Source organism: Durio zibethinus, chromosome 1, assembly GCF_047325235.1.
Source record: "Durio zibethinus cultivar Kanyao isolate XHJ-2024 chromosome 1, ASM4732523v1, whole genome shotgun sequence".
Classification (NCBI taxonomy): Eukaryota; Viridiplantae; Streptophyta; class Magnoliopsida; order Malvales; family Malvaceae; genus Durio; species Durio zibethinus.
This window is the reverse complement of record NC_143162.1, coordinates 23,875,733-23,901,943: the sequence shown is the minus strand read 5'-3', so window position 1 is coordinate 23,901,943 and position 26,211 is coordinate 23,875,733.

The window sequence follows — 26,211 nt, the reverse complement described above, 5'->3', positions numbered from 1 at the left end:
CGTGGTGGCCGGGGGGTGTGCGCACATGATGTGCGATGGGTGCTGGTACTTGGCCATTATATTGGCCCCCTATCCCTCATCAAACCTCCAGAACTCACACCCCCTTAAAGAGCTTTTGAAAATTTTCAGGTTTGCCGCCAATAGCCATTAAAGTGTCTGAAATGGGGACACTTTTTTGTAATGGTCACAAAATCTTGTACAGTTCAAACTTTTAGCTGAATTTTTTTGTGCCTGCCAAAAAAAAATACAAGGATCATGTCTACCAAGTTTGGGGCCAAAAATCCTTCCGAAAAAATTTTAAAAAATCTCAAACCGCAAAAAGTTTCAAAAATCATGAAAAATAGAAAACGAGTCATCTTGCCATGAAACTTCACGTGAAGGCTTAAGGGACCATTGTATGAATTTACAAGCCATAAAAATGGCATTGGCACACAGAAATATGAAGATGTGCCTAAACCCACCTACCACCCTATCGATCCACGGCTTGCGCATCTCGTCTCTCTAGCGGGCATAGTGCCCGCCCGTCCGCTCGTTTCGTCGGTTGGCATAGGCATACAGAATTCATTCCCATTCTAAGATCAGGTCAAACTGAGGGTTACAGTAGCAGTATCGATAGCACGCAGAGGGGGACCCAGTCGATCTCCGGCTTGCGCATCTCGCCCCTTTGGCCAGCTGAGCGCCCGCACGCTCGTTTCGTGGGTTGACTTAGGCGTACGGAGTTCATTCCCAGTCTAAGCATATGGAGTTCATTCCCAGCCTAAGATCAGACTGGACCGAGGGTTACGGCAGCACATGCTGGGCTTGGGCATGTGCTGGTGCCACATTTTCTTCGTCAGGGCACCATCGCCGGAGCATCGCCGAAGAACCTGATCGACGGCATAGGGGTTCCGATGATCGGAAGGGCCGGGGGGCTATGCGCACATGATGTGCGATGGGTGGTGGTACTTGGCCCTTATATTGGCCCCCTATCCCTCATCAAACCTTGAGAACTCACACCCACTTAAAGAGCATTTGAGATTTTACAGGTTTGCCGCCAGTAGCCATTAAAGTGTCTGAAATGGGGGCACTTTTTTCAAATGGTCACAAAATCTTGTACACTTCGAGTTTTTAGATGAATTTTTTTATGCATGCCAACAAAAATACAAGATCACGTCTACCAAGCCTGGGGCTAAAACTCCTTCCAAAAAAATTTTAAAAAATCTCGAACCGCCAAAATTTTTGAAAATTGTGAAAAATAGAAAACGAGTCGTCTTGCCATGAAACTTGACGTGAAGGCTTAAGGGACAATTGTATGAATTTACAAGCAATAAAAATGGTATTGGCATGCAGAAATATGAAGATGTGCCTAAACCCACCTACCACCCTATCAATCCACGGCTGGAGCATCCTGTCTCTCTTGCCGGTGTAGTGCCCACCCGCCCGCCCGCCCGCTCATTTCGTCGGTTGGCTTAGGCATACGGAGTTCATTCCAAGTCTAAGATTAGACCAGACCGAGGGTTACGGCAGTAGGATCGGCAGCACGTAGAGGGGGACCCGGCCGATCCCCGGCTTGCGCATCCCACCCCTCTGGCTGGCTGAGTGCCCGCACGCTCATTTCGTGGGTTGACTTAGGGATACAGAGTTCATTTCCAGTCTAAGCATACGGAGCTCATTCCCAGTCTAAGATCGGATCGAACTGAAGGTTGCGGTAGCAAATGCCTTGGCTCAGCCATGTGCTGGTGTCATATTTTTCTTCACCGGGGCACCATCACCAGAGAACCTGACCGACGGCATTGGGGTTCTAGCGATCGGGGGGGCCGGGGGGTATGCGCACATGATGAGTGATGGGTGCTGGTACTTGGCCCTTATATTGAACCCCTATCCCTCATCAAACCTCGAGAACTCACACCCCCTTAAAGAGCATTTGACATTTTACAGGTTTGCTGCCAGTAGCCATTAATGTGTCTGAAATTGGGACACTTTTTTCAAATGGTCACAAAATCTCGTACGCTTCTTGTTTTTTGCTGAATTTTTTTGTGCATGCCAACAAAAATACAAGGATCACGTCTACCAAGTTTGGGGCCAAAACTACTTTTGAAAGAATTTTTAAAAATCCTGAACCGTAAAAAGTTTTAAAAATCGTGAAAAATAGAAAAAAAGTCGTCTTGCCATGAAACTTCACGTGATGGCTTAAGGGACCATTGTATGAATTTACAAGCAATAAAAATGGCATTGGCACGCATAAATATGAAGATGTGCCTAAACCTACCTACCACCCTATCAATCCACGGCTTGCGCATCCCGTCTCTCTTGTCGGCGTAGTGCCCACCCGCCCGCCCGCCCGCTCGTTTCATCGGTTGGCTTAGGCATACGGAGTTCACTCCCAGTCTAAGATCGAACCGGACCAAGGGTTGCGGTAGTAGGATCGGCAGCACGCAGAGGGGGACCCGGTCGATCCTCAACTTACGCATCCCGCCCATCTGGTCGACTGAGTGCCTGCACGATCGTTTCATGGGTTGACTTAGGCATACAGAGTTCATTCCCTATCTAGGCATACGGAGTTCATTCCCAGTCTAAGATTGAATCGGACTGAGGGTTGCGGTAGCACATGCCTTGGCTCGGGCATGTGTTGGTGTCGTATTTTTCTTCGCCGGGGCACCATCACCGGAGAACCTGACCGACGGCATTGGGGTTCCAGCGATCGGGGGGGCCGGGGGGGTGTGCGCACATGATGAGCGATGGGTGCTGGTACTTGGCCCATATATTGGCCCCCTATCCCTCATCAAACCTCGAGAACTCACACCCCCTTAAAAAGCATTTGAGATTTTACAGGTTTGCTGCCAGTAGCCATTAAAGTGTCTGAAATCGGGACACATTTTTCAAATGGTACACTTCGAGTTTTTAGATGAATTTTTTTGTGCATGCCAACAAAAATACAACGATCACGTTTACCAAGTTTAGGGCCAAAAATCCTTCCGAAAAAATTTAAAAAAATCTTAAACCTTAAAAAGTTTCAAAAATCATGAAAAATAGAAAACGAGTCGTCTTGCCATGAAACTTCACGTGAAGGCTTAAGGGACCATTGTATGAATTTCCAAGCCATAAAAATGGCATTGGCATGTAGAAATATGAAGATGTGCCTAAAAACACCTACCACCCTATCGATCCACGGCTTGCGCATCCCGTCTCTTTAGTCGACGTAGTGCCCGGCTGCCTGCCCTCTCGCTCGCTTCATCGATTGGCTTAGGCATACGGAGTTCAATCCCAATCTAAGATTGGATCAGACCGAGGGTTGCGGCAGTAGGATCGGCAGCACGTAGAGGGGGACCTGGTCGATCCCCAGCTTGTGCATCCCGTCCCTCTGGCCAGCTGAGCGCCCACACGCTCGTTTCGTGGGTTGACATAAGCATACGAAGTTAATTCCCAGTCTCGGCATACGGAGTTCATTCCCAGTCTTAGATCAGATTGGACCAAGGGTTACAGTAGCACATGCTGGGCAAGTGCATGTGCTGGTGTCGCATTTTTCTACGTCGGGGCACCATCGTTGAGCATCGCCGGAGAACCTGACCGACGGATTGGGGTTCCGACGATTAGGGGGGCCAGGGGGTGTGCGCACATGATGTGCGGTGGGTGCTGGTACTTGGCCCTTATATTGGCCGCTTATCCCTCATCAAACCTCAAGAACTCACACCCCCTTAAAGAGCATTTGAGATTTTACAGGTTTGCTGCCAGTAGCCATTAAAGTGTCTTAAATGGGGACACTTTTTTCAAATGGTCACAAAATCTTGTACACTTCATGTTTTTGGCTGAATTTTTTTGTGCATGCCAAGAAAAATACAAGGATCACGTCTACCAAGTTTGGGACCGAAACTCCTTTCGAAAAAATTTTAAAAAATCCTGAACCTTAAAAAGTTTCAAAAATCATAAAAAATAGAAAATGAGTAGTCTTGCCATGAAACTTCACATAAAGGCTTAAGGGACCATTGTATGAATTTACAAGCCATAAAAATGGCATTGGCATGCAGAAATATAAAGATGTGCCTAAACCCACCTACCACCCTATCGATCCACGGCTTTTGCATCCCGTCTCTCTGGCCGGCGTAGTGCCCGCCCGCCCGCCCACCTGTTCGTTTCGTCGGTTGGCTTAGGCATACGGAGTTCATTCCCAGTTTAAGATCAGACTGAGGGCTACGACAGCAGGATTGGCAGCATGTAGAGGGGGATCCAATCGATCTTCGGCTTATGCATCTCACCCCTCTGGTCGACTGAGCGCTCGCACGCTCGTTTCGTGGGTTGACTTAGGCATACAGAGTTCATTCCGAGTATAACCATACAGAGTTCATTCCTAGTCTAAGATCAGACCGGACCAAGGGTTGCGGCAGCACATGCCCTCGGGCATGTGCTGGTGCCGTATTTTTCTTCGTCGGGGCACCATCGCCGGAGCATCGCCGGAGAACCTAACCCGTGGCATTGGGGTTCCGGCGATCGGGGGGGTTTGCGCGCATGATGTGCGATGGTTGCTGGTACTTGGCCCTTATATTGGCCCCCTATCCCTCATCAAACCTCGAGAACTCACACCCCCTTAAAGAGCATTTGAGATTTTACAGGTTTGCTGCCAGTAGCCGTTAAAGTGCCTGAAATGGGGACACTTTTTTCAAATGGTCACAAAATCTTATACACTTTGAGTTTTTAGCTGAATTTTTTTGTGCATGCCAACAAAAATACAAGGATCATGTCTACAAGTTTAGGACCAAAACTACTTCTGAAAAAATTTTAAAAAATCCCGAACCGCAAAAAGTTTTAAAAATCATGAAAAATAGAAAATGAGTCGTCTTGCCATTAAACTTCACGTGAAGGCTTAAGGGACCATTGTATGAATTTACAAGCCATAAAAATGGCATTGGCACACAGAAATATGAAGATGTGCCTAAACTTACCTACCACCCTATCAATCCACGGCTTGTGCATCCCATCTCTCTGACGAGCATAGTACCCGCTCGTCCACCCACACGCTGGTTTCGTCGGTTGGCTTAGGCATACGGAGTTCACTCCTAGTCTAAGATTGGACTGAAACGAGGGTTATGGCCGTAGGATCGGCAGCACGTAGAGGGAGACCTGATTGATCCCCTACTTGCGGATCCCGCCCGTCTGCCCGATTGAGCGCCCGCACGCTCATTTCGTGGGTTGACTTAGGCATACGGAGTTCATTCCTAGTATAAGCATATGGAGTTCATTCCCATTCTAAGATCGGACCGGACCAAAGGTTGCAGTAGCAGGATCGACAGCACGCAGAGGGGGACCTGATCGATCCCCAGCTTGTGCATCCCGCCCCTCTGGTCGGTTGAGCGCCCGTACGCTTGTTTTATGGGTTGACTTAGGCATACGGAGTTCATTCCCAGTCTAAGCATATGGAGTTCATTCCCAATGTAAGATCGGACCAAACCGAGGGTTGCGGTAGCACATGCTGGGCTCGGGCATGTGCTGGTGCCATATTTTTCTTCGCCGGGGCATCATCGCCGAAGCATGGCCGGAGAACCCGAACAACGGCATTAGCATTTCGGTGATCGGGGGTGCCGGTGGGGTTTTGCACATGATGTGCGATGGGTGCTGGTACTTGGCCCTTATATTGGTCTCCTATCCCTCATCAAACCTCGAGAACTCACACCCTCGTAAAGAGCATTTTGAGATGTTACAGGTTTGCTGCCAGTTGCCATTAAAGTGTCTGAAATGGGGATACTTTTTTCAAATTGTCAGAAAATCTTGTACACTTCAAGTTTTAAGCTGAATGTTTTGTGCATGCCAACAAAAATACAAGGATCACGTCTACCAAGTTTGGGGTCAAAACTCCTTCTGAAAAAATTTTAAAAAGTCTCAAACCGAAAAAAGTTTGAAAATCATGACAAATAGAAAACGAGTCGCCTTGCCATTAAACTTCACGTGAAGTCTTAAGCGACCATTGTATGAATTTACAAGCCATAAAAATGGCATTGGCATGCAGAAATATGAAGATGTGCTTAAACCCACCTACCACCCTATCGATCCATGGCTTGCGCATCTCGTCTCTCTGGCCGACGTAGTGCCCGCCCGCCCACCCGCCCGCTCGTTTCGTCGGTTGGCTTAGGCATACGGAGTTCATTCCCAGTCTAAGATCAGACCGGACCGAGGGTTACGACAGCAGAATTGGCAGCACACAGAGGGGGACCCAACCGATCCCCAGGTTGCGCATCTCGCCCCTCTGGCCGGCTGGGCGCCCGCACGCTCTTTTTATAGGTTGACTTAGGCATACGGAGTTCATTCCCAGTCTAAGATCGGATCGAACCGAGGGTTGCGGTAGCACATGCTGGGCTCGGGCATTTGCTGGTGCCGCATTTTTCTTCGTAGGGGCACCATCGCCGGAGCATCGTCGGAGAACCCGACCGGCGGCATTAGGGTATCGGCGATCGGGGGGGCCGGGGGGACGCACATGATGTGCGATGGGTGCTGGTACTTGGCCCTTATATTGGCCCCTTATCCCTCATCAAACCTCGAGAACTCACACCCCTTTAAAGAGCATTTGAGATTTTACAGGTTTGTTGCCAGTAGCCATTAAAGTGTCTGAAATGGGGACACTTTTTTAAAATGGTCAAAAAATCTTGTACACTTCGAGTTTTTAGCTGAATGCTTTTGTGCATGCCAACAAAAATACAAGGATCACATCTACCAAATTTGGGGCAAAACTCCTTCTGAAAAAATTTTAAAAAGTCTCGAACCGAAAAAAGTTTGAAAATTGTGAAATATAGAAAACGAGTCGTCTTGCCGTGAAACTTCACGTGAAGGCTTAAGGGACCATTGTATGAATTTACAAGCCATAAAAATGGCATTGGCATGCAGAAATATGAAGATGTGCCTAAACCCACCTACCACCATATCGATCCACGGCTGACGCATCCCGTCTCTCTGGCCGACGTAGAGCCCGCCCGTCCGCCCGCTCGCTCGTTTCGTCGGTTGGCTTAGGTATACGGAGTTCATTCCCAGTCGAAGATCAGATCGGACCGAGGGTTGCAGCAGGATCGGTACCACGCAGAGGGGGACTCGACAGATCCCTGTCTTACGCATCCCGCCCTTCTGGCCTGCTGAGCGCCCGCACGCTTGTTTCGTGGGTTGACTTAGGCATACGAAGTTCATTCCCAGTCTAAGATTGGACCGGACCAAGGGTTACGGCAGCACATGTTGGGCTCAGGCATGTGCTGGTGCCACATTTTGCTTCGTCGGGCACCATCGTCGGAGCATCGTCAGAGAACCTGACCGACGGCATTGAGGTTCTGGCGATCGGAGGGACCGAGGGGGTGTGCGCACATGATGTGTGATGGGTGCTGGTACTTGGCCCTTATATTGGCCCCCTATCCCTCATCAAACCTCGAGAACTCACACCCCTTAAAAAGCATTTGAGATTTTATAGGTTTGCTACCAGTAGCCATTAAAGTGTTTGAAATAGGGACACTTTTTTCGAATGGTCACAAAATCTTGTACACTTTTTGTGTTTAGCTGAATTTTTTTGTGCATGCCAACAAAAATACAAGGATCACGTCTACCAAGTTTGGGTCAAAACTCCTTTCGAAAAAAGTTTAAAAAATCCCGAACCGCAAAAACTTTCAAAAATCATGAAAAATAGAAAACGAGTCGTCTTGCATGAAACTTCACTTGAAGGCTTAAGGGACCATTGTATGAATTTACAAGCCATAAAAATGGCATTGGCATGCAGAAATATGAAGATGTGCCTAAACTCATCTACCACCCTATCGATCCACGGCTTGCGCATCCCGTCTCTTTGGCCGACGTAGTGCCCGCCCACCCGCCAGCCCGCTCATTTCGTCGGTTGGCTTAGGCATACGAAGTTCATTCCTAGTCTAAGATTGGACCGAACCGAGGGTTGCAGCAGTAGGATCGGCAGCATGCAGAGGGGGACCCGATCGATCCCTGGCTTGCGCATCCCACCCATCTGGCCGGCTGAGCGCCCGCACGCTCGTTTCGTGGGTTGACTTAGGCATACGGAGTTCATTCCCAGTCTAAGCATACGAAGTTCATTCCCAGTCTAAGAGTCGATCAGACTGAGGGTTGCAGTAGCACATGCTGGGCTCGGGCATGTGCTGGTGCTGCATTTTTCTTCGCCGGGGCACCATCGCCGGAGCATCGCCGTAGAACCTGTCCGGTGGCATTGGGGTTTCGACGATCGGGGAAGCCGGGAAGGGGGTATGCACACATGATGTGCGATGGGTGCTGGTACTTGGCCCAGATATTGGCCCCCTATCCCTCATCAAACCTCAAGAACTCACACCCCCTTAAAAAACATTTGAGATTTTACGGTTTTGCTGCCAGTAACCATTAAAGTGTCTAAAATGGGGACACTTTTTTTCCAATGGTCACAAAATCTTGTACACTTCGAGTTTTTAGCTGAATGTTTTTGTGCATGCCAAAAAAAATACAAGTATCACGTCTACCAAGTTTGGGGCCAAAACTGCTTCTGAAAAAATTTTAAAAAATCCTGAACCCCAAAAAGTTTTAAAAATCGTGAAACATAGAAAATGAGTCGTCTTGCCATTAAACTTCACGTGAAGGCTTAAGGGACCATTGTATGAATTTACAAGCCATAAAAATGCCATTGGCATGCAAAAATATGAAGATGTGCCTAACCCACCTACCACCCTATCGATCCATGCCTTGCGCATCCCGTCTATCTGGCCGACGTAGTGCCCGACCGCTAGCCCGACCGCTCGTTTCGTCGGTTGGCTTAGGCATATAGAGTTCATTCCCAGTCTAAGAACAGATTGGATGGAGGGTTGCAGTAGCAGGATCGACAGCAGCAGAGGGGGTCCCAGTCGATCCCCGCTTTCGCATTCCGCCCCTCTGCCCGGCTGGGTGCCCGCACGCTCATTTTGTGGGTTGACTTAGGCATTCGGAGTTCATTCCCAGTCTAAGCGTACGGAGTTCATTCCCAGTCTAAGATCAGACTGGACCGAGGGTTGCAGTAGCACGTGCTGGGCTCGAGCATGTACTGGTGCCGTATTTTTCTTCACCGGGGCACCATCACCGGAGCATCGTCGGAGAACCTGACCGACGGCATTGGGGTTCCGACGATCGGGGGGGCCGGGGGGTGTGCGCACATGATGTGCGATGGGTGCTGGTACTTGGCCCTTATATTGGCCCCCTATCCCTCATCAGACCTCGAGAACTCACACCCCCTTAAAGAGCATTTGAGATTTTACAGGTTTGCTGCCAGTAGCCATTAAAGTGCCTGAAATGGGGACATTTTTTTCAAATGGTCACAAAATCATGTACACTTCGAGTTTTTAGCTGAATGTTTTTGTGCATGCCAACAAAAATACAAGGATCATGTCTACCAAGTTTAGGGTCGAAACTCCTTGCAAAAAAATTTTAAAAAATCCCAAACCTTAAAAAGTATTAAAAATCGTGAAAAATAGAAAACGAGTCGTCTTGCCATGAAACTTCACGTGAAGGCTTAAGGGACCATTGTACGAATTTACAAGCCATAAAAATGGCAGTGGCACATAGCAATATGAAGATGTGCCTAAACCCACCTACCACCCTATCGATCCACAACTTGCGCATCCCGTCTCTCTGGCTGACCTAGTGCCGCTCGCTGGCTCGTTTCGTCGGTTTGCTTAGGCATACGGAGTTCATTCCCAGTCTAAGACGACATCGAATCGAGGGTTACAGCAGCAAGATCGACAGCACATAGAGGGGGACCTGGTCGATCCCCGGCTTGCACATCACGCCCCTCTGAACGCTCGTTTCATGGGTTGACTTAGGCATACGGAGTTCATTACCAGTCTAAGATCAGACCAGACCGAGGGTTGCGATAGCACATGCTAGACTCGGGCATGTCCTGGTGCCGCATTTTTCTTCGTCGGGGTGCCATCACCGGAGCATCGTTGGAGCATCCCCGGAGAACCTGACCGACAGCATAGGGGTTCCGACGATCGGGGGGGCCAGGGGGGTGTGCGCACATGATGTGCGATGGGTGCTGGTACTTGGCCCTTATATTGGCCCCCTATCCTTCATCAAACCTCGAGAACTCACACCCCCTTAAAGAGCATTTGAGATTTTACAGGTTTGCTGCCAGTAGCCATTAAAGTGTCTTAAATGGGGACACTTTTTTCAAATTGTTACAAAATCTTGTGCACTTCAAGTTTTTAGCTGAATTTTTTTGTGCATGCCAACAAAAATACAAGGATCATGTCTACAATGTTTAGGGCCAAAAATCCTTCTGAAAAAAATTTAAAAAATCCTGAATCGCAAAAAGTTTCAAAAATCGTGAAAAATAAAAAATGAGTGGTCTTGCCATGAAACTTCACGTCAAGGCTTAAGGGACCATTGTACGAATTTACAAGCCATAAAAATGGCATTGGCACACAGCAATATGAAGATGTGCCTAAACCAACCTACCACCCTATTGATTAACGGCTTGTGCATCCCGTCTCTCTGGCCGACATAGTGCCCGCCCGCCCGCCCACCTGCTCGTTTCGTCAGTTGGCTTAGGCATATGGAGTTCATTGCCAATCTAAGATCGGACCAGATCGAGGGTTAGGACAGCAGGATCGACAGCACGTAGAGGAGGACCTGGCCGATCCTCGGCTTGCGCATCCTACCCCTCTGGCCTGCTGAGCGCCCGCACGCTTATGTCGTTGGTTGACTTAGGCATACGGAGTTCATTCCTAGTCTAAGCATATGGAGTTCATTCCCAGTCTAAGATCAGACTGGACCGAGGGTTGTGACAGCACATGCTGGGCTCGGGCATGTGCTGGTGCCGTATTTTTCTTCACTGGGGCACCATCATCGGAGAACCTGACCGACGGCATTGGGGTTCCGACGATCGGGGGGGCCGGGGGGAGTGTGCGCACATGATGTGCAATGGGTGCTGGTACTTGGCCCTTATATTGGCCCCCTATCCCTCATCAAACCTCGAGAACTCACACCCCCTTAAAGAGCATTTGAGATTTTATAGGTTTGTTACCAGTAGCCATTAAAGTGTTTGAAATGGGGACACTTTTTTCAAATGGTCCCAAAATCTTGTACACTTCGAGTTTTTAGCTGAATTTTTTTATGCATGCCAAGAAAAATACAAGGATCATGTCTACAATGTTTTGGGCCAAAAATCCTTCCAAAAAAATTTTAAAAAATCCCGAACTGCAAAAAGTTTTGAAAATCGTGAAAAATAGAAAACGAATCATCTTGCCATGAAACTTCACATGAAGGCTTAAGGGACCATTGTATGAATTTACAAGCCATAAAAATGGCATTGGCATGCAGAAATATGAAGATGTGCCTAAACCCACCTACCACCCTATCGATCCACGGATCGCGCATCTCGTCTCTTTGGCCGGCGTAGTGCCCGCCCACCCTCCCGCTCGCTCATTTTGTCGGTTGGCTTAGGCATACGGAGTTCATTCCCAGTCTAAGATCTGACCGGATCAAGGGTTGTGGCAATAGGATCGGCAGCACGCATAGGGGACCCGACCAATCCCCGACTTACGCATCCCGCCCCTCTGGTCGGCTGAGCGCCCGCACGCTTGTTTTATGGGTTGACTTACGCATACGAAGTTCATTCCCAATCTGAGCAAACGGAGTTCATTCCCAGTCTAAAATCGGACCTAACCGAGGGTTGCCGTAGCACATGCATCGCTCGGGCATGTGCTGGTGCCGTATTTTTCATCGTCGAGGTACCATCGTCGGAGCATCGTCGGAGAACCTGACCGACGGCATTAGGGTTTTGACAATCGAGGGGGGCCGGGGGGTGTGCGCATATGATTGCGACGGGTGCTGGTACTTGGCCCTTGTATTGGCCCCCTATCCCCCATCAAACTGGGAGAACTCACACCCCTTTAAAGAGCATTTGAGATTTTACAGGTTTGCTGCCAGTAGCCATTAAAGTGTTTGAAATGGGGATACTTTTTTCAAATGGTCACAAAATCTTGTACAGTTTGAGTTTTTAGCTGAATTTTTTTTGTGAAAGCCAATAAAAATACAGGGATCACGTCTACCAAGTTTGGGGCCAAAAAACCTTCTGAAAAAATTTTAAAAATCCTGAACCGTAAAAATTTTCTAAAATCATGAAAAATAGAAAACGAGTCGTCTTGCCATGAAACTTCACGTGAAGGCTTAAGGGACCATTGTATGAATTTACAAGTCAGAAAAATGGCATTGGCATGCAGAAATACGAAGATGTGCCTAAACCCACCTACCACCCTATCGATCCACGGTTTACGCATCCCGTCTCTCTGGCCGGCGTAGTGCCCGTCTGTCCGCCCGCACGTTCGTTTCATCGGTTGGCTTAGGCATACGGAGTTCATTCCCAGTATAAGATCAGACCAGACCGTGGGTTGTGGCAGCAAGATCGGTAGCACACAAAGGGGGACCCAACCAATCCCCGGCTTGCGCATCCCGCCCCTCGAGTTTTTAGCTGAAGTTTTTTGTACATGCCAACAAAAATACAAGGATCACGTGTACCAAGTATGGGGCCAAAACTCCTTCACAAAAACTTTAAAAAAATCCTGAACCGTAAAATGTTTCAAAAATCATGAAAAATAGAACGTGAGTCATCTTGCCATGAAACTTCACGTGAAGGCTTAAGGGACCATTGGATGAATTTACAAGCCATAAAAATGGCATTGGCATGCAGAAATATGAAGATGTACCTAAACCCACCTACCACCCTATCGATCCATGGCTTACTCATCCCGTCTCTCTGGTTGACGTAGTGCCCGCACGCCTGCCCGCTCGTTTCGTTGGTTGGCTTAGGCAAACGGAGTTAATTCCCAGTCTAAGATTAGATCGAACCAAGGGTTGCGGCAGTAGGATCGGTAGCATGCAGAGGGGGACCCGATCGATCCCCGGCTTGCCCATCCCGCCCCTCTGGTCGACTGAGCGCCTGCACGTTCGTTTCGTGGGTTAACATAGGCATACAGAGTTCATTCCCAGTCTAAGATCGGACTGGACTGAGGGTTGCGGTAGCACATGCTGGGCTCGAGCATGTGCTGGTGCCCCATTTTTCTTCATCAGGGCACCATCGCTGGAGCATCACCGGAGAACCTGACCGACGGTATTGGGGTTCCGGTGATCTGGGGGGCAAGGGGTGTGCACACATGATGTCTGATGGGTGCTGGTACATGGCCCTTATATTAGCCCCCTATCCCTCATCAAACCTTGAGAACCCAAACCCCCTTAAAGAGGATTTGAGATGTTACAGGTTTGCTGCCAGTAGCCATTAAAGTGTCTGAAATGGGGACACTTGTTTCAAATGCTCACAAAATCTTATACACTTCGAGTTTTTAGCTGAAGTTTTTTGTGCTTTTCAACAAAAATACAAGGATCACGTCTACCAAGATTGGGCCCAAAATTTCTTCCAAAAAAATTTTAAAAAATCTCGAACCGCAAAAAGTTTCAAAAATCGTGAAAAATAGAAAACGAGTCTTCTTGCCATGAAACTTCACATGAAGGCTTAAGGGACCATTGTATGAATTTACAAGCAATAAAAATGGAATTGGCAAGCAGAAATATGAAGATGTGCCTAAGCCCACCTACCACCCTATCGATCCACGGCTTGCGCATCCCATCTCTCTGGTTGGCCTAGCGCCCACCCGCCCGCCCGCTTGTTTCGTCAGTTGCCATAGGCATACAGAGTTCATTCCCAATCTAAGATCAGTTTAGACCGAATGTTACGGTAGCAGGATCAGCAGCACGCAGAGGGGGACCCGGTCGATCCCCGGCTTGAGCATCCCGCCCCTTTGGCTGGCTGAGTGCCCACACATTGGTTTTGTGGGTTGACATAGGCATACGGAGTTCATTCCCAATCTAAGCTTACAGAGTTCATTCCCAGTCTAAGATCGCATCGGACCGAGGGCTGCGATAGCACATGCTGGCCTCGAGCATGTGCTGGTGCCGCATTTTTCTTCGTCGGGGCACCATCGTCGGAGCATCGTCGAAGAACCTGACCAACGGCATTGGGGTTCCGACGATTGGGGAGGCCGGGGGGGTTTGCACACATGATGTGCGATGGATGCCGGTACTTGGCCCTTATATTGGCCCCCTATCCCTCATCAAACCCCGAGAACTCACACCCCCTTAAAGAGCATTTGAGATTTTACAGGTTTGCTGCCAGTAGCCATTAAAATGTCTGAAATGGGGACAATTTTTTCAAATGGTCACAAAATCTTGTACACTTCAAGATTTTAGCTGATGTTTTTCTTGCATGCCAACAAAAATACAAGGATCACGTCTACCAAGTTTGGGGCCAAAACTCCTTTCGAAAAATTTTAAAAAATCCCAAACCACAAAAAGTTTTGGAAATCATGAAAAATATAAAACGAGTCACCGTGCCATGAAACTTCATGTGAAGGCTTAAGGGACCATTGTATGAATTTACAAGCCATAAAAATGGCATTGGCACGTAGAAATATGAAGATGTACCGAAACCCACCTACCACCCTATCGATCCACGGCTTGCGCATCCTGTCTCTTTGGCTAACGTAGTGCCCGCCCGCCCACTTGTTTCTTCGGTTGGCTTAGGCATAAGGAGTTCATTCCAGTCTAAGACCAGACAGGACCAAGGGTTGCGACAGTAGGATCGACAGCACGCAGAGGGGGACCCGACCGATCCCTGGCTTGTGCATCCCACCCCTCTGGCTGGCTGAGCGCCTGCACGCTAATTTCGTGGGTTGACTTAGGCATACGGAGTTCATTCCCAGTCTAAGATAAGACCGGACCGAGGGTTGCGACAGCACATTCTGGGCTCGGGCATGTGCTGGTGTCACATTTTTCTTCCTAGGGCACCATCACCGGAGCATCGCCGGAGAACCTAACCAACGGCATTGGGGTTCCGGCGATCGGGGGGCCGGGGGGTGTGCGCACATGATGTGCGATGGGTGTTGGTACTTGGCAATTATATTGGCCCCCTATCCCTCATCAAACCTCGAGAACTCACACCCCGTTAAAGAGCATTTGATATTTTACAGGTTTGCTGCCAGTAGCCATTAAAGTGTCAGCACATGCTGGGATCGGGCATATGTTGGTGCCGCATTTTTCTTCGTCGGAGAACCTGACCAACGGCATTGGGGTGCCGACGATTGGGGGGCCCGGGGGGGTGGTGTGTGCACATGATGTGCGATGGGTGCGGGTACTTGGCCCTTCTATTGGCCCCCTATCCCTCATCAAACCTCAAGAACTCACACCCCCTTAAAGAGCATTTGAGATTTTATAGGTTTTCTCCCAGTAGCAATTAAAGTGTCTGAAATGGGGACACTTTTTTCAAATGGTCACAAAATCTTGTACACTTCGATTTTTTAGCTGAATTTTTTTTGTGCATGCCAACAAAAATGCAAGGATCACGTCTATTAAGTTTGGGGCCAAAACTCCTTCTGAAAAAGTTTCAAAAATCATGAAAAATAGAAAATGAGTCGTCTTGCCTTGAAACTTCACGTGAAGGCTGAAGGCGCCATTGTATGAATTTACAAGCCATAAAAATGGCATTGGCACGTAGAAATATGAAGATGTGCCTAAACCCTCCTACCACCCTATCGATCCACTGCTTGCTTATCCCGTCTCTCTGGCCGGCATAGTGCCCGCCCACCCGCCCGCTCGCTCGTTTTGTCGGTTGGCTTAGGCATACGGAGTTCATTCCCAGTCTAAGATTGAACCGGACTGAGGGTTGCGGTAGCAGGATCGGCAGCACGTAGAGGGGGACCCAGTCGATCCTCGGCTTGCGCATCCCACCCCTCTAGCCGGCTGAGCGCTCTCCTGCTCGTTTCATCGGTTGGAATAGGCATACGGAGTTAATTCCCAGTCTAAGATCGGACCGGACCGAGGGTTGCGGCAGCACATGCTGGGCTCCGACATGTGTTGGTGCCGCATTTCTCTTCGTCGGGGCTCCATCGCTGGAGCATCGCCGGAGAACCTAACCGACGGCATTGAGGTTCCGGCGATCGGTGGGCCAGGGGGTGTGCGCACATGATGTGCGATGGGTGCTGGTACTTGGCCCTTATATTGGTCCCCTATCCCTTATCAAACCTCGAGAACTCACAACCCCTTAAAGAGCATTTAAGATTTTACAGGTTTGCTGCCAGTAGCCATTAAAGTGTCTGAAATGGGGACACTTTTTTTCAAATGGTCACAAAATCTTGTACACTTTGACTTTTTAGCTACATTTTTTTGTGCATGCCAAAAAAAATACAAGGATCACGTCTACCAAGTTTGATGCCAAAACTCCTTTCGAAAGAATTTTAAAAAATCTCAAACAATAAAAAGTTTTGAAAATCGTGAAAAATAGAAAACGAGTCGTCTTGCCATGAAACTTCACGTAAAGGCTTAAGGGACCATTGTATGAATTTACAAGCCATAAAAATGGCATTGGCACACAGAAATATGAGGATGTGCCTAAACCAACGTACCACCCCATCGATCCACGGCTTGCGCATCACGTCTCTCTGGCCGGCGTAGTGCTCGCTCGCCCGCCCGCTCGTTTCGTCGGTTGGCTTAGGCATATAGAGTTCATTCCCAGTCTAAGATCAGACCAGATGGAGGGTTACGGCAGTAGGATCGGTAGCACGCAGAGGGGGACCCGGCTGATCCCCGGCTTGCGCATCTCGCCCCTCTGGCCGGCTGAGCACCCGCACGCTCATTTCGTGGGTGGACTTAGGCATACGGAGTTCATTCCCTGTGTAAGCATACGGAGTTCATTCCCAGTCCAAGATCGGACCAGACTGGGGGTTGCGGCAGCACATGTTGGGCTCGAGCATGTGCTGGTGCCACATTTTTCTTCACCGGGGCACCATCATCGGAGCATCGTCGGAGAACCCGATCGGCGGCATTGGGGTTTCGACGATAGGGGGGCCGGGGGGTGTGCGCACATGATGTGTGATGGGTACTGGTACTTGGCCCTTATATTGGCCCCCTATCCCTCATCAAACCTTGAGAACTCACACCCCCTTAAGAGCATTTGAGATTTTACAGGTTTGCTGCCAGTAGCCATTAAAGTGTCTGAAATGGGGACACTTTTTTCAAATTGTCACAAAATCTTGTACACTTTGAGTTTTTAGCTGAATTTTTTTGTGCATGCCAACAAAATTACAAGGATCACGTCTACCAAGTTTGGGGCCAAAACTCTTTCCGAAAAAATTTTAAAAAATCTCGAACCGTAAAAAGTTTTGAAAATCATGAAAAATAGAAAATGAGTCGTCTTGCCATGAAACTTCATGTGAAGGCTTAAGGGACCATTGTATGAATTTACAAGCCATAAAAATGGCATTGGCATGCAGAAATATGAAGTTGTGCCTAAACCCACCTACCAGCCTATCGATCCACGGCTTGCGCATCCCGTCTCCCTGGTCGACGTAGTGCCCGCCCGCCCGGCCTCTCGTTTCATCAGTTGGCTTAGGCATATGGAGTTCATTCCCAGTCTAAGATTGGACCAAACCGAGGGTTGCAGCAGCAAAATTGGCAGCATGCAGTGGGGGACCCGGTCGATCCCCGGCTTGCGCAACTCGCCCCTCTGGCCAGCTGAGCGCCCGCACGCTCGTTTCATGGGTTGACTTAGGCATACGGAGTTCATTCCCAGTCTAAGCATATGGAGTTCATTCCCAGTCTAAGATCAGACCGGGCTGAGGGTTACGGTAGCACATGCTGGGCTGAGCATGTGCTGGTGCCGAATTTTTCTTCGTCGGGGCACCATCGTCGGACGGCATTGGGGTTCCGACGATCGGGCGGGCTGAGGGGTGTGCGCACATGATGTGCGATTGGTGCTGGTACTTGGCCCTCATATTGGCTTCCTATCCCTCATCAAACCTTGAGAACTCACACCCCCTTAAAGAGCATTTGAGATTTTATAGGTTTGCTGCCAATAGCCATTAAAGTTTGTGAAATGGAGACACTTTTTTCAAATAGTCACAAAATCTTGTGCACTTCGACTTTTTAATTGAATTTTTTTGTGCATGCCAGAAAAAATACAAGGATGACGTCTACCAAGTTTGGGGCCAAAAATCCTTCCGAAAAAATTTTAAAAAATCCCAAACCGCAAAAATTTTCAAAAATCGTGAAAAATAAAAAACGTGTCGTCTTGCCATGAAACTTCACGTGAAGGCTTAAGGGACCATTGTATGAATTTACAAGCCGTAAAAATGGCATTGGCACATAGAAATATGAAGATGTGCCTAAACCCACCTACCACCCTATCGATCCATAGCTTGCGCATCCCGTCTGTCTGGCCGGCGTAGTGCCCGCTCATTTCATTGGTTGGCTTAGGCATATGGAGTTCATTCCCAGTCTAAGATCAGCCCAGACCGAGGGTTGCAGTAGTATGATCGGTAGCACACAGAGGGGGACCCGATTGATCCTCGACTTGTGCATCCTGCCCCTCTGGCCGACTGAGCGCCCGCATGCTCGTTTCGTTGGTTGACTTAGGCATACAGAGTTCATTCCCAGTCTAAGCATACGGAGTTCATTCCCAGTCTAAGATCGGATCGGATCGAGGGTTACAGCAGCACATGCTGGGCTCGGGCATGTGCTGGTGCCGCATTTTTCCTCATCGGGGCACCATCGCCGGAGCATCGCTGGAGAGCCTGACTAGCGGCATTGGGGTTCCGACGATCAGGGGGGCCAGGAGGGGTGTGCACACATGATGTGCGATGGTTGCTGGTACTTGGCTCTTATATTGGCTGGGGCCAAAACTCCTTCTAAAAAAATTTTAAAAAATCTTGAACCGTAAAAAGTTTCAAAAATCGTGAAAAATAGAAAACAAGTCGTCTTGCCATGAAACTTCACGTGATGGCTTAAGGGACCATTGTATGAATTTACAAGCCATAAAAATGGCATTGGCATGTAGAAATATGAAGATGTGCCTAAACCCACCTACCACCCTATCGATCCATGGCTTGCGCATCTCGTCTCTCTGGCCCGCGTAGTGCCTGCCCGCCCCCCCTCCCGCTCGTTTCGTTCGTTGGCTTAGGCATATGGAGTTCATTCCCAGTCTAAGATCAGATTGGATTGAGGGTTGCGATAGCAGGATCGACAGAACGCAGAGGGGGACCCGACCGATCCCCGGCTCACACATCCCGCCCCTCTGGCCGGCTAAGTGCCCGCACGTTCATTTCGTGGGTTCACTTAGGCATACGAAGTTCATTCCCAGTCTAAGCATACGGAGTTCATTCCCAGTCTAAGGTCAGACTAGATCGAGGGTTGCGACAGCACATGCTGGAGCATCAGCAGAGAACCTGACCGACGACATTAGGGTTTCAATGATTAGGGGGCCCGGGGGGGTGTGTGCACATGACTTAGGCATATAGAGCTCATTCCCAGTCTAAGATCAAACTGGACTGAGGGTTGCGGCAGCACATGCTGGGCTTGGGCATGTGCGGGTGCCGTATTTTTCTTCACCGGGGCACCATCATCGAAGAACCTGATCGACGGCATTGGGATTCCGGCGATGGGGGGTGTGCGCACATGATGTGCGATGGGTGCTAGTACTTGGCCCTTATATTGGCCCCCTATCCCTCATCAAACCTCGAGAACTCACACCCCCTTAAAGAGCATTTGAGATTTTACAGGTTTGCTGCCAGTAGCCATTAAAGTGTCTGAAATGGGGACACTTTTTTCAAATGGTCACAAAATTTGTACACTTTGAGTTTTTAGCAGAATTTCTTTATGCAAGTCAACAAAAATACATGGATCACGTCTACCAAGTTTGGGGCCAAAACTCAAAGTGGCATTGGCATGCAAAAATATGAAGATGTGCCTAAACCCACCTACCACCCTATCGATCCACGACTTGCGCATCCCGTCTTTCTGGCTGATGTAGCGGCCACCCGCCCACTCGTTCCGTCTGTTGGCTTAGGCATACGGAGTTTAGTACCAGTCTAAGATCAGACCAGACCGATGGTTGCGGTAGCACATGCTGGGCTCGGGCATGTGCTGTTGCCACCTTTTTCTTCGCCAGGGCATCATCGTCGGAGCATCGTCGGAGAACCTGACCGACGGCGGTCGGGGTTCTGACGATCGGGGGGGCCGGGGGTGTACGCACATGATGTGCGATTGGTGCTGGTACTTGGCCCTTATATTGGCCCCCTATCCCTCATCAAACCTCGAGAACTCAAACCCCTTAAAGAGCATTTGAGATGTTACAGGTTTGCTGCCAGTAGCCATTAAAGTGTCTGAAATGGGGACACTTTGTTCAAATGGTCACAAAATCTTGTACACATCGAGTTTTTACCTGATTTTTTTTGTGCATGACAACAAAAATACAAGGACCAAATCTACCAAGTTTAGGGCCAAAACTCCTTCCGAAAAAATTTTAAAAAGATCTCGAACCGTAAAAAGTTTCAAAAATCATGAAAAATAGAAAACGAGTCGTCTTGCCATGAAACTTCACGTGAAGGCTTAAGGGGCCATTGTATGAATTTACAGGCCAAAAAGATGGCATTGGCATGCATGAATATAAAGATGTGCCTAAACCCACCTACCACCCTATCGATCCACGGCTTGTGCATCCCGTCTCTCTGGCCGACGTAGTGCCCGCCCGCCCGTTCATTTCGTCAGTTGGCTTTGGAATACGGAGTTCATTCCCAGTCTAAGATCATACCGGACCGAGGGTTATGGCAGTAGGATTGGTAGCACACAAAGGGGGACCCGACCGAACCCCGGCTTGCTCTTCTCGCCCCTCTGGCAGGCTGAGCGCCCGCACGCTCGTTTCGTGGGTTGACTTAGGCATACGGAGTTTATTCCCAGTCTAAGCATATGGAGTTCATTCCCAGTCTAAGATCAAATTGGACTGAAGTTTACGGCAGCACATGCTGGGCTTGAGCATGTGCTGGTGCCGTATTTTTCTTCGTCGGGGCACCATCGTCGAAACATTACCGAAGAACGTAACCGACGGCATTGGGGTTCCGACGATCGGGGGTACCGGGGGGGGTGTACGCACATGATGTGCGATGGGTGCTGGTATTTGGCCCCTATTTTGGCCCCCTATCCCTCATCAAACCTTGAGAAGTCACACCCCCTTAAAGAGCATTTGAGATTTTACAGGTTTGCTGCCAGTAGCCATTAAGGTGTCTTAAATGGGGACACTTTTTTCAAATGGTCACAAAATCTTGTACACTTCGAGTTTTTAGCTGAATTTTTTTAAGCATGCCAAAAAAAATACAAGGATCACGTCTAACAAGTTTGGGGCCAAAACACCTTCCAAAAAAATTTAAAAAAATCCTGAACGGTAAAAGGTTTCGAAGATCGTGAAAAATAGAAAACGAGTCGTCTTGCCATGAAACTTCACGTGAAGGCTTAAGGGACCATTGTATGAATTTACAACCCATAAAAATGGCATTGGCATCCAGAAATATGAAGATGTGCCTAAACCCACCTACCACCCTATCGATCCACGACTTGCGCATCCCGTCTCTCTGGCCGACGTAGTGCCCGCCCGCCCATTTGTTTCGTCGGTTGGCATAGGCATACAGAGTTCATTCCCAGTCTAAGATCAGACCGGACGGAGGGTTACGGTAACAGGGTTGACAGCACGCAACGGGGGACCTGACCTATCCCTGGCTTGCGCATCCCGCCCCTCTGGCTGACTGAGTGCCCGCACGCTTGTTTTGTGGGTTGACTTAGGCATACGGAGTTCATTCTCAGTCTAAGCATACGGAGTTCATTCCCAGTCTAAGATCGGACCGGACCGAGGGTTGCGGCAGCACATGCTAGGCACGGGCATATGCTGGTGCCACATTTTTCTTCACCGGGGCACTATCGCCAGAGCATCGCCGGAGAACCTGATCGATGAAATTGGCGATCTGACGATCGGGGGGGCCGGGGGGGGTGGTGTGCACACATGATGTGCGATGGGCGCTGGTACTTGGCCCTTATATTGGCCCCCTATCCCTCATCAAACCTCGAGAACTCACACCCCCTTAAAGAGCATTTGAGATTTTACAGGTTTGCTGCTAATAGCCATTAAAGTGTCTGAAATCGGGACACTTTTTTCAAATGGTCAAAAAATCTTGTACACATCAAGTTTTTAGCTGATGTTTTTTATGCATGAGAACAAAAATACAAGGATCACATCTACCAAGTTTAGGGCCAAAACTCCTTTCGAAAAAATTTTAAAAATCTCGAACTGCAAATAGTTTCAAAAATCATGAAAAATAGAAAACGAGTCGTCTTGCCATGAAACTTCACGTGAAGGCTTAAGGGACCATTGTATGAATTTACAAGCCATAAAAATGGCAATGGCACGTAGAAAGATAAAGATGTGCCTAAACCCACCTACCACCCTATCGATCCATGACTTGCGCATCCCGTCTCTCTGGCCGGTGTCATGCCCGCCCGCCCGCCCGCCCGCTTGTTTCGTCGGTTGGCTTAGGCATACGGAGTTCATTCCCAGTCTAAGAACAGACAGGATCGAGGGTTGCGGTAGTAGGATCAACAGCACGCAGAGGGGGACGCAGCCGATCCCCGACTTGCACATCCCACCCCTCTGGCCAGCTGAACGCCCGCGCGTTCGTTTCATGGGTTGACTTAGGCATATGGAGTTCATTCCCAGTTTAAGCATACGGAGTTCATTCCCAGTCTAAGATCAAACCAAACCGAGGGTTACGGTAGCACATGCTGGGCTGGGCATGTGCTGGTGCCGTATTTTCTTCGTCGGGGCACCATCGTCGGAGAACCTAACCGACGACAGTGGGGTTCTGACGATCGGACGGGCCGGGGGGTGTGCGCAGATGATGTGCGATGGGTGATGGTACTTGGCCCTTATATTGGCCCCCTATCCCTCATCAAACCTCGAGAACTCACACCCCCTTAAAGAGCATTTGAGATTTTACAGGTTTGCTGCCAGTAGCCATTAAAGTGTCTGAAATGGGGACACTTTTTTCAAATGGTCACAAAATCCTGTACACTTCGAGTTTTTAGATGAATTTTTTTGTGCATGCCAAAAAAAATACAAGGACCACGTCTACCAAGTTTGGGGCCAAAACTCTTTCTGAAAAAATTTTAAAAAATCCCAAACCGTAAAAATTTTGAAAATCATGAAAAATACAAAACGAGTCGTCTTGCCATGAAACTTCACGTGAAGGCTTTAGGGACTGTTGTATGAATTTACAAGCCATAAAAATGGCATTGGCATGTAGAAATATGAAGATGTGCCTAAACCCACCTACCACCCTATCGATCCATGACTTACGCATCCTGTCTCTTTGGCCGAGGTAGTGCCCGCCCGCCCGCTCGTTTCGTCGGTTGGCTTAGGGATACGGAGTTCATTCCCAGTCTAAGATCAGACCGGATCGAGGGTTGCAGCAGCAGGATCGACAGCACATAGAGGGGGACTCGGCCGATCCCCGGCTTACGCATTCCGCCTTTCTGGCCAGCTGAGCGCCCGAACGCTCGTTTCGTGGGTCGACTTAGGCATACGGAGTTCATTCCCAGTCTAAGATCAAACCAGACCGAGGGTTACGGTAGCACATGTTGGGCTCAGGGTCATGCTAGTACCATGTTTTTCTTCGCCAGGGCACCATTGCCAGAGAACCTGACTGACGACATTGGGGTTCCGGCGATCGGGGGGCAGGGGGGGTGTGCGCACATGATGTGCGATGGATGCTGGTACGTGGCCCTTATATTGGCCCCCTATCCCTCATCAAACCCCCTTAAAGAGCATTTGAGATTTTACAGGTTTGCTGCCAGTAGCAATTAAAGTGTCTGAAATAGGGACACTTTTTTCAAATGGTCACAAAATCTTGTACACTTCGAGTTTTTGGCTGAATTGTTTTGTGCATGCCAACAAAAACACAAGGATCATGTCTACCAAGTTTGGGGTGAAAACTCTTTTCGAAAAAATTTTAAAAAATCCCGAACCGCAAAAATTTGAAAATCATGAAAAATAGAAAACGAGTCGTCTTGCCATGAAACTTCACGTGAAGGCTTAAGGGACCGTTGTATGAATTTGCAAGCCATAAAAATGGCTTTGGCACGCAAAAATATGAAGATGTGCCTAAACCCACCTACCACCCTATCGATCCACGGCTTGCGCATCCTGTCTCTCTGGCCAGCGTAGTGCCCACCCGCACACCCGCTCGTTTCATCGGCTGGCTTAGGCATATGGAGTTCATTCCCAGTTTAAGATTGAACTAGACCAAGGGTTGCGATAGCAGGATCAGTAGCATGTAGAGGGGGACCCGACCGATCCCCGGCTTACGCATCCTGCCCCTCTGGCTGGCTGAGCACCCGCACGCTCGTTTCGTGGGTTGACTTAGGCATACGGAGTTCATTCCCAGTCTAAGCATACAGAGTTCATTCCAGTCTAAGATCAGACCAGACCGAGGGTTACGACAGCACATGCTGGGCTCGGGCATGTGCTGGTATCACTTTTTTTTTCGTCGGGGCACCATCGTCGGAGCATCGCCGGAGAACATGACCAGCAGCATTGGGGTTCCAGGGATCAGGGGGGCCGGGGGGTGCGTACATGATGTCCACGGGTGCTGGTACTTGGCCCTTATATTGGCCCCGTATCCCTCATCAAACCTCGGGAACTCACTCCCCCTTAAAGAGCATTTGAGATTTTACAGGTTTGCTACTAGTAGCCATTAAAGTGTCTAGAATAGGGACACTTTTTTCAAATGGTCACAAAATCTTGTACACTTTGAGTTTTTAGCTGAATTGTTTTGTGCTTGCCAACAAAAATACAAGGATCACGTCTACCATGTTTGGGGTGAAAACTCTGTCCGAAAAAATTTTTAAAAATCTTGAACTGTAAAAATTTTGAAAATCATGAAAAATAGAAAACGAGTCATCTTGCCATGAAACTTCACGTGAAGGCTTAAGGGACCATTGTATGAATTTACAAGCCATAAAAATGGCATTGGCACATAGAAATATGAAGATGTGCCTAAACCCACCTACCACCCTATCGATCCATAGCTTGCGCATCCCATTTCTCTGGCCGACGTAGTGCCCGCCCGCCCGCTCGTTTCGTCGGTTGGCTTAGGCATACGGAGTTCATTCCCAGTCTAAGATTGAACCAGATCGAGGGTTGTGGTAGCAGGATCAACAGCTCGTAGAGGGGGACCCGACCGATCCCCGGCTTGCGCATCCCGCCCCTCTGGTCGGCTGAGCGCCCACATGCTCATTTTGTGGGTTGACTTAGGCATACGGAGTTCATTGCCAGTCTAAGCATACGGAGTTCTTTCCCAGTCTAAGATCAGACTAGACCCAGGGTTGCGGCAGCACATGCTGGGCTCAGGCATATGCTGGGCTCAGGCATGTGCTGGTGCCGCATTTTTCTTCGTTGGGGCACCATAGTCAGAGCATCGCCAGAGAACCTGACGGGCGGCATTGGGGTTCCGACGATTAGGGGGGTTGGAGGGGGTGTGCGCACATGATGTGCGATGGGTGCTGGTACTTGGCCCTTATATTGGCCCCCTATCCCTCATCAAACCTTGAGAACTCACACTCCCTTAAAGAGCATTTGAGATTTTACAGGTTTGCTGCCAGTAGCCATTAAACTGCCTGAAATGGGGACACTTTTTTCAAATGGTCACAAAATCTTGTACACTTTGAGTTTTTAGCTGAATTTTTTTGTGCATGCCAATAAAAATACAAGGATCACGTCTAGCAAGTTTGGGGCCAAAACACCATCCAAACAAATTTTAAAAAATCTCGAATCGTAAAAAGTTTCAAAAATCTTGAAAAAGAGAAAACGAGTCGTCTTGCCATGAAACTTCACGTGAAGGCTTAAGGGACCATTGTATGAATTTACAAGACATAAAAATGGCTTTGGCACACAAAAATATGAAGATGTGCCTAAACCCACCTACCACCCTATCGATCCACAGCTTGCGCATCCCGTCTCTCTAGCCGGCGTAGTGCCCACCTGCACACCCGCTCGTTTCATCGGTTGGCTTAGGCATACGAAGTTCATTCCCAGTCTAAGATTGAACTAGACCAAGGGTTGCGACAGCAGGAATGGCAGCACGCAGAGGGGGACTCGACCCATCCCCGGCTTACGCATCCTGCCCCTCTGGCCAGCTGAGCGCTTGCACGGTGTTCATTCCCAGTCTAAGCATACGGAGTTCATTCCCAATCTAAGATCGGACCAGACCGAGGGTTGCGACAGCACATGTTGGGCTCAGGCATGTGCTGGTGCCACATTTTTCTTCATGGGGGCACCATCGTCGGATCATCGATGGAGAACCTGACCAGCGGCATTGGGCT